The following is a 16,108-nucleotide window of genomic DNA, read 5'->3' as shown; positions in this document are numbered from 1 at the left end:
GTAAGCAACTGAAACGCATCAGAGGACGGTTTGTTTTGAGAGAAGGGAACAGCTGTTCCTCCTGGAGTCCCTGACAGACATGGAGCCCTATCTGTTACCTCTGTGTTCCTAGATGGTATTGCTTACAGCCCTTTTTGTGTTCTGTTTACTGTTCCAATTCTGTAGGTCAGCTTGACTGGATTATTATATATATTTTTAGAGACACTTATTGCTAACATAGTTTTTGTTATCAATGTCTTAAGTCAGAAAGTTTCTTTAACATTTCTTGGTTTTACTCCCAGTTTGTTTACTTCTGCAAATCAGCTCTTCTGGCAAGAAACTTGAGTCCTGCAGATGATATTATCTTGGAGGAATGTAGGGCCAGGCTACAGGGTAGCTTTTCTGAGAATAAATGATCTGACCACACTTAATAAACAAAGCCAGATAAGAAGCAGCCATTCAACATGAAAACAAAGAGCAATAATTTAGATATATAGCTTTAAAATAGAAACACAGGAAAACATACAAAATATGTTTTAAAATAATTATTTCCCATCTTAATTTTGTTCTGTTCCCTTTATTTTAGCCTTGAACGACAGTCCCCACATTTTCAACTATGATTTCATTTTTAACAACAAAATTTCACAGAGTTGCACATAATAGTGTTTGTACTTTTAGTAAAAGTTGACTGAAAATACATAAGGATAAACACATTGCTAGGAATTCAGTAATGCTTTTTGCCCAGGCTGGACTTGAACCCCTGGGCTCAAGTGATCCTCCCACCTCAGCCTCCCGAGTAGCAAGTAGTGGGGACTGTAGGCGCACAGTACCACATCTGGCTTCAGTAATGCTTTTAATTGAAGGCATACTTTATTAAACAAAAGAGCATCTCTATCCATTTGAAGTCTGGGTGTATATATCAGTGCAACCCACCTTATTCAGGTAAGCATACCTTATGGGACTTCAGGTCCCTTTGTAATAATTTTAAAACTCTGCAGGTGTCCATGGCTCATAGGTTGATATCTAAACTTTGCCTTTCATCATTTATGCCTGTCAACTTTGGGAGCTGTCCTATTTAATTACATCATTGCTCTCCTGCCTGCACAAGCACTGCATATTCTTACCAGTTGGCTTGAACAGTATATAATATAATGGTTAGAGCTCTGTCTTCCTAAAAGTCAGAAGATTGGAATTTTGGATTGTTTTGTTGTTATCTACTAATACATTTCTTTAAAGAAGTCAATGGCTTTGAGACTGTTTTGCTTTTTGCAAAATTAAGGAGGGGGCTGGGGAGATACTTGCTCAGCCCAACTCATGGATTATTATGAGGAACATAGTAGATTATGTAGCACTTAATCATATATACAGTAAATAGTCCTCAGTCAGTATTTTTGCAGAACCATTTGGAACTGAATTCTCAGCTTTTGCAGTACTACAAAGACACAGTTCACCCAGATTTACACTGGCCTGTGTGCCATGCTCTCCAGACACACAGTGGGTAGTAGATAGAAAGGGGGAGATCTGTGCATTGGACTGGGCTGGGAGTAATGACCTAGGTTTACGATTTATCTCTGCCATTTCAGTGAGTCATTTCATCTCTCTAGGCCTTAGTCCCTTGTGAATAGAGAAATGAATGAAAATCTCAGAGGTGTTCACATTTTGCAAAAGGGCTCTTTTTTCTTCTTCCTAAATGAAATTAAATTGCAAAACTCCAATATATAAATCAGATATCCAAAAAATGCAGTTTTCACATGCAGTTTAAAATGTTCATTTATTGCAAATGAGGCCCTAGGAGCACAGTTTGAAAACCACTGATTTAGTTCATGTCTAAGATCCAGCTTTACATTAAGATGACCATTTATTAAAGTGAGATATGTTTCTGCCCAAATATTGCTAGTTGTCACCTACATGGGACTTCTTGCCTTGATGGTCTTGTCCACTCAGGAAATCAAACCTTAGAGCAGCACTTAGAGTGTAAAAAAAATCAAAGCAAGTTCTATATTCTTAAGGAATAGTTCCCTCAAGCAATGGTGACCCAATTTAATGCCCTTCTTCATGTTAGTAATTTTTTTCTCTAAAGAACTGGGCCACGAAATCTAGAATCTCAGCACCATCCCACATAGTATAGGAAGAAACACTAATCATAATTCTAACATTTGGAGCCACTCCAGGACTGAGTCTGGACCCGAAGGATCCCTCTTTGTTCACTTGGTGCCTAACAGTACCTGACATATAGAGGACACTCAATAAGTCTTGAATGACTGACTGACTAAATGGATTGAGTGAATTTGTGGCAACTAATTAAGCAAGAAAAGACTGAATTACCTGATTGGTTTTGAAAGCAGCCATTATAAAGTTTATAATTAAGTTTGTCACTGAGCAAATCTAGTCTATACCTTCAGACCCCAACAATGCCCATGTACTCTCAGGGTTTTTAGAAATTTTGAGTTTCCAAACCATGCTGGGGTCATTTTCAGGGAGCAGACTGAACTCTCACATGGTAGCTGCCCCTGTTTCCTTTTTTTTTTTTTTAACTTAATCCCAAATGTGATAATAAGCTGCCCTTATTTTCAGCCACTGAAAGAATGTCAGGGAGCTGGATCTTGAGGCTGGTAGAGAGTAGCAGTTAATGATGAGAAGCACAGACACTGACTACCTGGGCTCTAATCCTGACCTTTCCATGTGTTAGCTGCCACTGTGGGTAGTTATCTCTGTTTCTATAAAGTGGGGTATTAACTAATGTGAGGATTGAATGAGCTAATGCTCCTGAAGCTCTTAGAACAGAGCCAGACATGTTGTAAACATTCAATAGGTATTGACTCTCATGTATTCATCCTGGTATAGTGGAAAGAGCATAAGTATTGAGTTAGTCAAGCCAGGCTTTTAATTCAGGCTCTGACCCTTTTTTTGGGGCAGTCATTTAATTTCACTAAACTTGTTTTTTCATCTTGTGTAAATGCTATTTAAAATTATAGCAGACTATAGCTTTCCGATTTCTAGGACTCTTAAGTTTAGGAAAACACCTGTATAGGTCCGCTTTGGATATGAAGGAGGAAGCCCCAGGCAGAGAACTAAAATGCTTTGCATAATAAAACAATAATTTTGAGCATCCTGGAGTTTGAGATGAAAGCACCAACTCTAGGAAAGAGAGAAGTCCAGCAAAGTAGCCAGGAATCTGGGGCTCTATTTGGGGATACAGTTTTAATATCCAATATTAAGTTGTTACTTGGCACCAGAGTGGAACATTCCTTACCTTTTACCAAAAGTTAAATAAATGTTTGTTAACCAAGCAATCATATGTGGGTGATAACTTTAGGGAGTGAAGAAATTGGGGTGATGCGCCAAGTATTGGGCAAGGCTATATAGCAAAAGGGAACACAAACACCAGGGGGATGTAAAGGAGACATGGAGAATTTGGCCTGTGTAGGAAAACAGAATGTGAGGCAAGGAAGGGAAACCTGGAGATGTGGAGAGGAACAGAGAATTTCTCACCAGTGTGTGAGATGGCAATCAGGCACTTTTATTTTACACTAATCTTAGAGGATAAGAAAACTAGAGTCTGTTGAAGAACCTGAGTACCCTGGCATTTGAATTATAAGCTGGGCAGGATTCTTATGATCATTAAAGTTAAGGGATGTGGCCCGGCACAATGGCTCACACCTGTAATTCCAGCACTTTGGGAGGCCTATGAGGGAGGATTGCTTGAGCCCAGCCATTTGAGACCAGCCTGGGCAACGTGGCAAAACCCCATCTCTATAAAAAACACAAAAAGTAGCCAGGCGTGGTGGCACACACCTGTAGTCCCAGCTACTTGGGAGGCTGAGGTAGGAGAATCATCTGAGCCTGGGAAGTTGAGGCTGCAGTGAACTGAGATTGAGCCACTGCAATCCAGCCTGCGCATCCAGCAAAACCCTATCTAAAATAAAATAAAATAAAATAAAATAAAATAAAATAAATAAAATTGAATGTTTGTAAACTTCTAGCACAAGTAATCATTTGATAAATGACACACCTATCATCTTGTTGATTCATGTATTACTCACTGAATATGTTTCTAGCCCAAGGAAGCTGGGCAAAGAACAGCTGGTACACATGGGGGCAGTGGAGCATACAGGTTCCCACTCATCTTACCTGTGGCTGAGACTTACCTACCGTCCCTCCTCTTACTCCCCACATCTCTGTCTCCAGCATTTTTCTCCTGTCTGCACAAAGAAAGCATACTCCCTGAAGGAACAAAATGGGCTTCCAGGAGTACTAGGGCTACGTTTCTGGAGGAGCACAGGCAGGCTTGTGTGATGTGTGATGGTAAAGGATTTCTTCAAAATCATGTTCATGCCTTAGAGAATGCCTGGAGAATATAAGTTTTTAAATTATTTCGTTAATCAACTCACTGAAGGTAAGAGAGACAAGTAGTGTCCTAAAAACATGCAGTTATTTTACCTGTAATCCATTTTCCAGTAAGTGACTACCGAGATAGCTGGAGCACAAGAATAGGTAATGGCTTTGTTTTCCCAAGATGTGGTCACTGCGATTATTTTTAGATGAAAGATTTGGAGCCAGAAGCACAACTCATAATTATGTTGCTATGATTCTACAACCAGTTGTTCTGTGGAATTAATTCAACTGTTAAAACTTTAAAGTTACCACATTTTCTGAAAAACCAGAAAAACTGAAAGTAAAATATTCCGTGACACGCAGTGCTGTTTCCTGAGAACATCTCCCATTGCTCCACTTTGCAACTTGCATGCCTCCTGCTTAGCCCTCCTTTCATCCCCAGCTCTTACCCGGCTCTACAAATTACTGAAGTCCACTGATAGTCCCTCCTTCGTGAAGCATTCCTGAAGACCCCAGCCTGACAGATCTCCCCTTCCTCTGACCTCCTGTATTGGTAATGTATTGTCTACACCTTTCTTAGAACCCCTCATTTTCTCCCGTGAATTTTAGTTTATTTTCATATCTGTCTCACTATTTTCAAAGCTAGGTTTGTACTATGTAATATAGGTGGCTATTAGTATCCATTGGTTTCACATCTGCAGATTCAACCAACCATGAATTCAACCAACTGTGAATTCAACCAGTGGCTGATTATAACTATTTGGAAAAAGGCCAGGTGCAGTGGCTTACACCATGATCTCAGGACTTTGGGAGGCTGAGGTGGGAGGACTGCTTGAGCTCAGGAGTTTGAGACCAGCCTGGGCAACATGGCAAGACCTAATCTCTACAAAAAATGCAAAAATTAGGCAGGCATAATGGTGCGTTCCTGTAATCTCAGCTATTCGGGAGGCTGAGGCAGGAGGATCACTTGAGCCCAGAAGGTCAACACTCCAGCCTGGGTGACAAAGCAAGATTCTGTCTCAGAAAAAAAAAAAAAAGGAAAAACTTCCCAAGAATAAAAAATAATAGTACAACAATAAAAAAAAAACATAACAGCTATTTACATAGCACTTACATTGTGTTAGGTATTGTAAGTACCCTGGACATTATTTAAATATACTGGAGGATGTGCACAGGTTATATGCAAATACTATGCCCTTCTATATAAGAGACTTGAGCATCCTCAAATTTTGGTATCTTTGGGGATCCTGGAACCAATCCCTCTTGGGTACCAACGGACAACTGTAGTTTTCCATTTCAAAAACAATATGTCAAATCTATATCAAAAATCTGGAAGAGAAAAAGGAAAGAATGCATCTCATCATTTTGACACAAATTCTGTACTCATTACTTTAGGCTGTTTCTTCCTAAATCTTTTTCTATGATTATTTTTTTTCATTGATTTAATCCTGGTGGATATGCAATTTCATATCCTTTTTTCAATTAACATTACATCACAATCATTACTCAAATTGCTACATAGCCATCATAAATATTTCTTTAAAGGCTGCAAAATATTGACTACTTTTCTATTGTTAAAATTTTAGATTGTTTATCATATTCCATCGTTATAAACAACACTGCAGTTGACATTTTCATGCATACAGTTTTTCCAGTGTGTATGTTTCTGTATGCACATGTACATTTTGATTTTTTTCCCTTAGGATAATGTCCCAAAAGGAAACTTACTGAACCAAAGAGCAAGATTGTTTTTATGGCACATATTGCCAAGTTGCTTTCCAAAAGAGTTGGTCCAATTTATACTATTAGAAGTGTATATCGGTTTCTCCAAACCTTCACCAAAATTATTTTCCTAATTATTTAATCTTTATATAAATGAAATAGGATGACTTTTGTTCACTGCTTTTTTTTTTTTTTTACCATGAAAATTATTTTAAGCATTCAAAAAAGTATGCAGAAAAAATATATAACCCCTGGTTCTGGTTTGTCAAGTCTTAACAAATTTCCACATTTTCATTAAAAGCCTGGCTTGACTAACTCAATACTTATGCTCTTTCCACTATATCAGGATGAATACATTGGAGTCAATACTACATATATAACTGAAATCGTCATGCACCACTTTCCCAAATCCATTCCAATGCCTTCCTCCCTCCCTCTACAGAGACAACTGGAATTTGATGTTTATCATTCCTTTGCACTCCCATGTCCATATGTTTTAATTGTTAAATCTTTACTTACTAATGAAGTTGAACTTTTTAATATACTATAGCTAATATTAAAGTGCTCAGATTCTAGAGTCAGGTGGAACTGTCTTTGAATTCCTACTCTGCCACTAATTAACTATGTCTCCTGGCACCTCTCTATGACTCATTTGCCTCATCTATGAAATGGAGATAATAATAACTCATACTATTCTTTTTTTTTTTCTTTTGAGATGCGGTTTCCCTCACGTCACCCAGCCTGGAGTGCAGTGGCGCGATCTCGGCTCATTGCAACCTCCGCCTCCTGGGTTCAAGCGATTCTCCTGCCTCAGCCTCCTGAGTATCTGGGATTACAGCCGTGCACCTCCACACCCAGCTAATTTTTGTATTTTCAGTAGAGACGGAGTTTCACCATGTTGGCCAGGCTGGTCTCGAACTCCTGACCTCAAGTGATCTGCCCACCTCGGCCTCCCAAGGTGTTGGGATTACAGGAGTGAGCCACCACACCCGGCCAATTCATACTATTCTTTATCATGTCGTTATGAAGATGAAATGGGAAGCTGCATGTGAAATTCTTGGCACAGTGCTCACTTAGCATGCAATAATACCTTTTATCATTACTCTGGTTTTTCTTGTGAATTATTCGCCCCTTTTCTTAGCAAGATTAGATTACCTAAAACTTGTGAAGCACTTTTCCAACATGATCCTATTTATTCCTCACAATGGCTTTATGAGATAGTACTGCAATGATCCTATTTGATCCCAATGATAAGCCACTAGGGAGCAGAGCTGTATCAAAACCCAAGTCTCTGGTGCTGGCACCTCTTGCTTTGAACTTATTTGCTGCAGCTCCATCAACTTAAAAGTCATTTCGTGATACAACGTCATTGGTTTATGAGGTGGCTTTAGTGCTATTCTTTAACACAGTCATTATAGACAGATCCCAGTTTCTCTCCGACTTACAATTGTCTTCCTTCTCTATTTTTTCCCTGAATATTCTATATCAAAATATTTTATTGTTCTATAAAATTAAATATACTCTTAAACTCAACAAATAACATTACCACTAATAATATATTTACATTATTAGAGATTTAGGATTTTATAGGGTTGGTATTACTTTTTTCTGATTTTTTTTGTAAAACAAAGATCCAGGCAATTCCTGTATCCAAATTTCAATTTACTAATGCATTAGTCCTAAACATTTTAACTAAAATAAACCCTTAAGGATTCTGAATATTTATTAATAGTTAACTGGAGCACAATTAAAATTTTATTATTTATAAAAATGTAATATTAAAAGAAAAAGAATAATAACAAACCTTATTGAAACGTATTTAGAAACCAAATTTCGAAATACCTTATTTTTAAGTTGGTTTTTCAAGGCACAAGAAAAAATACTCTGGATATAGGTTCTAATCTACTCTCGTGTGCATTAATAGGACACATGTATAAATACCAATTTTGTTTATACAAGTTTGAAACTACAAGAACATCTTAAGATGACATTATATGGTAATCATATTTTACTCAGTTTATCAATATTCCATTTTTCCTTTGAAAATTCTGACACCTTGGCTGGGCGCGGTGGCTCACACCTGTAATCCCAGCACTTTGGGAGGCTGAGGCGGGCAGATAATGAGGTCAGGAGTTTGAGACCAGCCTGGCCAACACAGTGAAACCCTATCTCTACTAAAAATACAAAAAATTACCTGGGCGTGGTGGCGGGTGCCTGTAATCCCAGCTACTGGGGAGGCTGAGGCAGGAGAATTGCCTGAACCCAGGAGGCCGAGATTGCAGTGAGCCGAGATCATGCCATTGTACTCCAGTCCAGGCGACAGTGCGAGACTCTGTCTCAAAAAAAAAAAAAAAGAAAGAAAAAAAGAAAATTCTGACACCTTTCACATTAAGTGACAGTCTCCTTATCCTCAAATATGTTTGAGAAAACCAGATTCAGAGAACTCAAGGTGGGAGTTAATGAGGCAATTACAGACATTACATGGCCCCAGGCGTGGTGGAATGAGAGTATCTTCAAAGGTGTCTAGAGGAGCAAGGAGCATCTTAAGACTCAGGAGGCATGTGTGTTGTGGACACATGATCAGGCAAAGGATATTGACTGAAATAAGTATGAAGTACTTTGAAAAGACATTCAATATAGATCCTGTGAATCTAAATACAGTGTTTGTTTTGGTTTTATTCCAATGGGAAAGTTATCTGGCTCTTTTTTCTCCCAGAAATCATAGCGTTCAAGTAAGTAGGAGTATGGGTTACTAGAGATCTATAAAAGCCATTGCCTTATAAATGACAGTATGGCCCCTTATCTGGCAATCTGCCAACTCCCCCAGCTCCTGACTGCAGCAGTACTCCACAGCTGGCCTTTTGCCAGGATCAGAAAAGAGATCAAGGCATATGAGCTTCACTGTGGCTCTTACTTGAGGTCTTCAGCTGACACCTTCTCCAGGGAGGCTGGCAGCCACCTCAGCAGAAAGCCACCTTGAAGCCTATACAGTTTACCTCTTCACAGAGGTTATACTTGCAGGCAAATGCCCACATGTGTACCAAATCATTTTAACGAAGCCCATCATAACCCTCTGGATGAAAATGCAACAGAAAAACTACAATGCCTGGTGCCAGTTCACATGTAGCAGGTAGGTACTTAAGGGGTGATAGCTACCTCTGCCACGAAAACAGGGAGACACACTCTCATCTGCTGATTACAACTAATTTCCTCTAAGACATTTTAAGCCATCTGTTCTAAAAGTTGGTATGTGGGAAGATAAAAATTCTTTTAAAAAAATTATGTGGTAACACCCAAAATCAAAACTGAAGCTAACGTGGCATTGCTCATCTATGCTCTAATTTTCTGGAAAACAGTTTCAGGCAAGTTAGGACGGCAGCAGGCCCAGGAGCTGAACAAATTCAGGGGCCATCTTAGGGCAAGCTGGGGTGGGATTAGATGTTCCAGTCTGCACTGTTCTCCTAAGCCTGCCGTGATCTGAAACTTAGATCTTGGGCCTGGGCCAGAACCAGACTGACCTTCAAGGGTGAGCAAAGAAGGCAACAGCATCCAGACAACTGTGGTGACGAATTCTCTTGATATTGCCTTTTCTCTCTATTCTCCCCGAATGCTGATTGAATGCTCCCAATCTACCATCTCCCTTAGTGTCACTATAACTACTGCCTCCTACCGAAATTGTATGCCTTTTTAAGATTATGAAAATAAATGCTAACTACTATGTCTTTTGGTCTCAGTTGAAAACAGTTATCCTTCAGCTATCTTTCGCAGTATAAATAACTTGCCCAACTTTGCTAAAGCTGAAGTTTGCTCCATAACTTCATTAGGAGATTACTGTAATGGAAAAAAGTACCTAATTAATTAATATAAAGTCTATTATAAAGATTTGTATAATGTCTCAATTAGAGAATATAGATTCATGTATATCATATATGTATCTTTTCATAATTTCTTTTGTCATCATCCACAGCATATGCATGAGGAGTATAAGTTGATTTTAGATGCTTTGTTCATCAGTAATTCATCTCATATTCTGTGTGAGCACTTGTAATAATGCATGTATTTGATATTCAGGTGGCTCTTTGTGTTTTCATTGTAGTAACTGGTGATTCAAGGTGCGTAGAACATTAAAAAACTAGTGTCAATTACTATAATGAAAGTAGAGATTGGTTATTCTACTAGGGTTTTAAAAACTTTTAAGTCTTGCTTGTAAAAAAAGTCAGTAAGATTTTTTTCTGAGTTCAGTTTTAGGTAGTATGTTAAAAATAGATTCCCCCAAAATAACACTACAAAATATTAGGGCTGTTTAAGAAATACCTTGTTTATGCCGCAAAGTAGAGGAAAAAAGACCAATTTTAATTTGGTCTAGATATGTCCAAATATAATATGATTTTCCCGTTTTTCTAAAGCACATTTTCAAAAGTGTGTTTGGGACAACCTGATGTGTTAAACTTTTGAGATATAAGCAAAATAGTTAAATGTCAACTTAAAATATTTATTAATTTACTTATAACACTTATTAAATATACTGATTTAAATGCTTTTTCCACTTTTATATTTAACATATATTTACAATCATAATTTTGTAATTATTGTATTCCATTTTAAAGTGGTCTTTTAAAAGTTTATTTATTTTTAAAAATACAGGTTCTAGATTTTACAGCTTGAATTTATGTCAGGCTAAGAGACTTCTGCAATCAGGATACTGTTGAACAAAATAAAATAATTAAGAGTGACCCATACATGAGAGATTATAAGGACGGCAGGACAAAGTAACTCTATTGTGTTAAAAACAAAGGAACAAAGAAGCCTTCCCATATAGCTATTTTATACTGGTTACACAATAGAAAATTTAAAAGCTTGAAATGTTATAGTGAAGTAACCGATCCTTCACACTTGTGTCTGGTTTTAATTTTTCTCCCCTACTTTGGTACTCAACAAATAATTGCCAGATGAATAATAATATCTCTAAATCATCTTTTTGTTTTTTATATGTATTATTTTTATCACCAGAAAAAAAGCCATAAAGAAATTAGTTCTCCCATAAACCTGAAAATTGTAGTTAGACTTGTCTGTTTTTCTGAATTTATTATAATAACTTGTTAAAATTCCAGACCTCCACTGAAATCTTAGCAAAAAGGTCCACTCCTTAAATTAGCTCAGATTCCTCTAGGGATTGTTTAAGTGATGTTAACTCTATTTACAGTTCCAGAGATCCCTACATTCTTCCACTGGGTAAGCAATACGCTGAAAATTCTTTGGAATAAAAAAACCTTACCAACGGGAACAGAGTATATTGAATTGAATTCTCTTCTAGTACCCAGAAGTAAGGAAGCTACTATGAAAACTGTCTTAATGATTTAAAATTATTTGAGTAGTGAAGTTGTAACTAATTATTCTTAATTAATGAATTAAAATCCTATTGACATCAATTAACTCAGTAAGTTTCACAAGTTTGTAATTTGCTCCTGGAAGTACTCTGAATAGTGGCAAACTTTTTTAATTGGGGGGCAGTAGCACCCTGGCCCAGTCCAGTCAGAAGCATTGAGGACCTTCTCCTCCAGAGTTCCATGTGCCCAAGTGGTATTCTGAGTCCAACTTGAAACTGTCGTGTCTGTCTTTCTGTTTTGGAGACAGTCTCACTCTGTCGCTCAGGCTGGAGTGCAGTGGTGTGATCTTGGCTGCAACCTCTGCCTCCTGGGTTCAAGCAGTTCTCATGCCTCAGCCTCCAGAGTAGCAGAGACTACAGGCATGTGCCACCATGCCCAGCTAATTTTTGTATTTTTTTAGTAGAGAGGGGGTTTCACCATGTTGGCCATGCTGATCTGGAACTCCTGACTTCAAGTGTTCTGCCAGCCTCAGCCTCCCAAAGTGCTGAGGTTACAGGCGTGAGCCACTGTGCCAGGCCCAGTTCTCTCAATTCTGCCTTTCTCTGCTGTTCAGAACTTAAGACATTTACTCATTTATACTCCTGTATAGTCTCAGTCTATGCTGCTACATGCTGCCTTCCTGGTAACTCATCCTCAGTATACTGTCCTCTCTGGGAAACATTTTCATCATGCTGTGTAGACCTCCTGTTTTCCTTTTTAAAACAAAACCCCCAATCTTCATCTTCCTCACAGAATGTGTCAGTTGGCTTTTCTGGAAAGCTGATGCAAAAATGGAACTAGGGGTGTAAGAGGCTTATTGGAAGGTAACACCTGTGAAAGATGAAAGGCACAGGAAGCAGGACTGGAAAGGAAAGGCTCAGACCACAATGCACATCTGACAAGTTCCCAGTCAACTCAACAGCAAGCTAGAGAACAAGGACTGATGATTAGAAGGGCTCTGCATTGGAAAGAATGGCCAGGCCCAAGTACCTCGGCTGAGCTTTGTCACTGGCTGGGGATATCTGGGAAAAGCATGGAGTAGGGCGACTGTGGTTTACAATAATCTATTATTATATTTTAAAATAGCTAGAAGAAAATAATTTGAATGTTTCTAGCATAAAGAAAATTTTAAAGATGATGGACATCCCAATAACACTGATTTGATCTTTACAAATTATATGAATGTATTAAATTATCACATATATGCCCAAAATATGTACATCTATTATGTATCAATAAAAAATAAAATTAAATAAAAAGGCTGCAGCAGGTCCTACAGGCACTAAAAGTTGGAGGCTGTCAGCCAACTACATTCCTCATGGCTGAATATCAAGGTCTTTCTTGAAGGGAGATCAGAGAGACACACTCCAAGGTCACCTCACAGATCAATTCCTCCACTGTCTCATCTCTGCAGTCTTAAACTTCAGCATCTTCCTCTCCCACCCTAACATCGTATCTTTCCAACTTTTACTCCCTTACTCTCATTATATTTGCTTTTCAATTGTAAAAGTTCCACTCCTTTATTCCCATGACCTTCTCTCCACATTTCAGCTTTGTCTTGATTTAACTGCTCTTTCCAGATAGGCTACACCCAGTTTCCCATCACTTCATCTATTCTTCTGCCAATATCCTTACATTCTTTGCCCCTTTTTCCTGTTTGAGTGCCCACACTGCAAAACCCTGTTTATCTATCTGCCTTCTTTCTTCCTACACTCAAACTGCTGGCTACAGCTAAAGAAAACCATATACCACCGCAGATTAATGTCACATGGTTTCCAGTCTTAGCTGAACCCTAACACTATACAGAAATCCTATAGTTAGGTATTTCCTTCTCATATGGCATCTGAAAAGAAATCTTCTAATTTTTATTTCACAGCATGTTGAAGAGCATGGCGGAAAAGGCATGGGCTTTGGAGTCACATGGATCAGATTTGAATTCTAGCTCTTTACTTCCTGTGTGACCTTCCCTAACTTCTCTTTGGTCTTTTTTCCCCATCTGTAAAATGGAGGTATTACTAACTACTCAACATAAAATAGGTAACTGGTTTAGTGAGAAGTCTCAAATCATTGGAAGTATATACTCAAAGTTTTTTCTCCCCCAATAACACTGCCAGCTGTACACTGTTGAAAATCCCCTTTTCCACTGAGTACATCTCAATCCAATTCCCCAACATTTTGAACATTTTCAGCTTTCAACAGTCCTCTTCCCCACCAGGGCAGGTCAGGTAGGAGGCTGTGTGTGGGTTTGTGTGTGAAGGCATGATCTGCTTTCTTGAATCCACACTTCCATCCTTCCACTTACTGTTCCAGTGTCTGAAAAAGCAGGCAGGGAGGGAAGAATTTGTCTTCTTATGCACTATCCAGGTTGCTGTCCCAAACAAGTAAATGATCTTGTCTCTTTTCATAGGCTCAGGATGACCAGGTGGTTACCATAATAAGTTCCATTGACAAAGATGTCAGTCCTAAGCAGTTCCTGAAAACATTGATGGTCCTTTGGAAGACTTTATCTGTTGGCAGAATTCTATCCCTCCCACACCCACTTCCTATCCCAAGGACCGCTTCAGTGGTCCATATCATACCTTCTTTCTTATTGGTTATTGCAACCCAACTCTGGAGTCAAAGGTACAGGTGAGATTCATTTTCTGTACCTCCCAGGAATCAGGGACTTGAGATAAGGTGTCCTTGTCTTGGCCTCGCCATACCACCTAGCTACCTCTCCCTAATTTTCCTTCCTTTATTTTGGTAGCACTGGGTAGGAAATCACAGCCTAGAATGAAGGTTTCTATGAACTTGGCTCCCAAAAATTTGGTATATATTTGTCAAGAGTGTACTATTTCACCATAATTCCTGGACTAATTAGTAACCCCAAAGGGTCAGGAAAAGATCCCAGTCACTACTTTATTCTGATACATGTATATAAATTATCATCTACAACTGACCTGGCCTATACCAATGAATGTTATTTTTTCTTGGTGAGCTATAACAGTTACATTTCTAAATTGTATGTTTGTCTGTATTACCAATATAGGATGTACACATACACTGTTCTAACTATTTTACAAAGATTAACACGTTTAAACCCCACAGCAATCCTGTGAGGCAGTTATCATTATAATCCCCAATTTACAGGTAAGGGAATTGAGGCACAGGTTAAGTAACCTATTTGTTTTCCATTCACCTATTTGAATTCTACCTGCCAGGGATCCAATTAAGATATTCAAATCCATCTTCAAAAGAAAGAGTGTTTTTTTAAATTATAAATGATTTTTGGGATTACAACAATCCATAAATAATTGGATAACTTGTCACCTTTGTGATCTGGAAGAGGTTGTATAGCATGGTCCTTGATACACACTTGATATACAAGAATTGTCTAGTCCTTGGAATCTTTTAGAATTCATTCATAAATCTCTTTCTATGTAGTAGCAATAGTTCTTTAGGAACTATTTCAATTGTTATTGGTTGGTTTACTTTTCCTACATATTGTTTGGTTCTTTTGCTATTTTATATATTTTATATTTTTGTAAATATAAAGCTCTCTTGAGCTTTCCTCATATTATGCATGGGGTTTCCTTCTCATTTTATTTATTTTTTAGAGGCAGGGTTTTGCTCTGTTGCCCAGGCTTGAGTGCGGTGGCACAATCATTACAGCTCACTATAGCCTCCAACTCCTGGGCTTAAGTGATTCTCCTGCCTTGGTCTCTCAAAGCACTGGATTATAGGCATGAGTGACTGCACCTGGCTCTTCTAATTTAAAAATATCACTTTTATTCATTGTCATATCACTCTTCAGTTCTGTAGTTGATGTTTGCACAATCTGATAAATTTGAATCAGAAAAACACATGTAAGATAGCTCAACGTAATCAGTTCAAAGATTTATATACAAATTTAAGAATTATAAATGCAACACTTATTTTTCACTTTTAAATAATGTCTTTTTTTGAAATGAGACATTTTAAACAAATAGTTTAATATAGTTTGGTATTAAATGTGGCATTTTTAGTACTATTTTCTTCTTTTGTGATCTAGTTTATATTCTTAAAAAGTCCCCTCCCAAAACATTAAATATCCTAATTTCATCTGAGCAATGATACTTATACACACACACACACACACACACACAGAGTCACTATTTTCATTACTTATATCTGCACAGTAGAACAACTGCCAAGATTGAGGTTTATTGAGGTTCAACGATAACTGTCTTTGCTTTTAAAATTCTCCTTGTAGTCCTAACACACTGTCACAACAAAACAAAAATATGGCAGTTTACCACATGGGGTTTAGTAATGGTTACATAGTCCTTAGGTTCTCCAACTTGTGTTATGATAAATTTTAATCATTCTGAAAACCATGGCTGTATCATACCATGTACATATCATCCATGTATCATGGATTTGGGGGGAAGCATTAGTTCAGTATATACTCAGAATTCATATGATTAAAAGAAATGGATACTTTAGCTACATAATATTCTCACTTAGTATTTCAATTAGTTTTAATTGCATTAGCCCTCTATCCTCCCAAGTTTAATTACTAGGGACACAAAAATTTCATATTTGGTGCCAAGTGCCAAAAGAGCAACATGTTTTTACTGTTTGCTTTTACTCTGTAATAGATATTGAAATATTTTAGATACTTTCACCTTCGCATGTACTTTTTTTGTGTGTGTAGTAGCATGCCCTTTATATTGATAAAAAGATGT

General features: G+C 37.8%; 1 protein-coding gene across 14 annotated transcripts in view; it reads left to right on the top strand.

The window, feature by feature from the left end:
• Positions 1 to 16,108, top strand: part of CEP85L (centrosomal protein 85 like) — a 245,024-nt gene that overhangs the window by 40,906 nt on the left and 188,010 nt on the right. For 4 of the 14 annotated variants that reach the window (XM_063813386.1, XM_063813381.1, XM_063813382.1 and 1 more), the window contains one exon: positions 4,757 to 4,867. The exons of 9 other annotated variants lie outside the window; for them this stretch is intronic. The gene's annotated coding sequence lies outside the window, so the exon portion shown is untranslated. Of the gene's footprint in view, positions 1 to 4,756; positions 4,868 to 13,809; positions 14,031 to 16,108 lie in introns of all 14 variants that reach the window. One more of the 14 variants, XM_063813383.1, reaches the window with a different exon arrangement.

Source organism: Pan troglodytes, chromosome 5, assembly GCF_028858775.2.
Source record: "Pan troglodytes isolate AG18354 chromosome 5, NHGRI_mPanTro3-v2.0_pri, whole genome shotgun sequence".
In the NCBI taxonomy this organism is placed as follows: domain Eukaryota; kingdom Metazoa; phylum Chordata; class Mammalia; order Primates; family Hominidae; genus Pan; species Pan troglodytes.
This window is presented reverse-complemented; position numbering and strand designations above follow the sequence as displayed.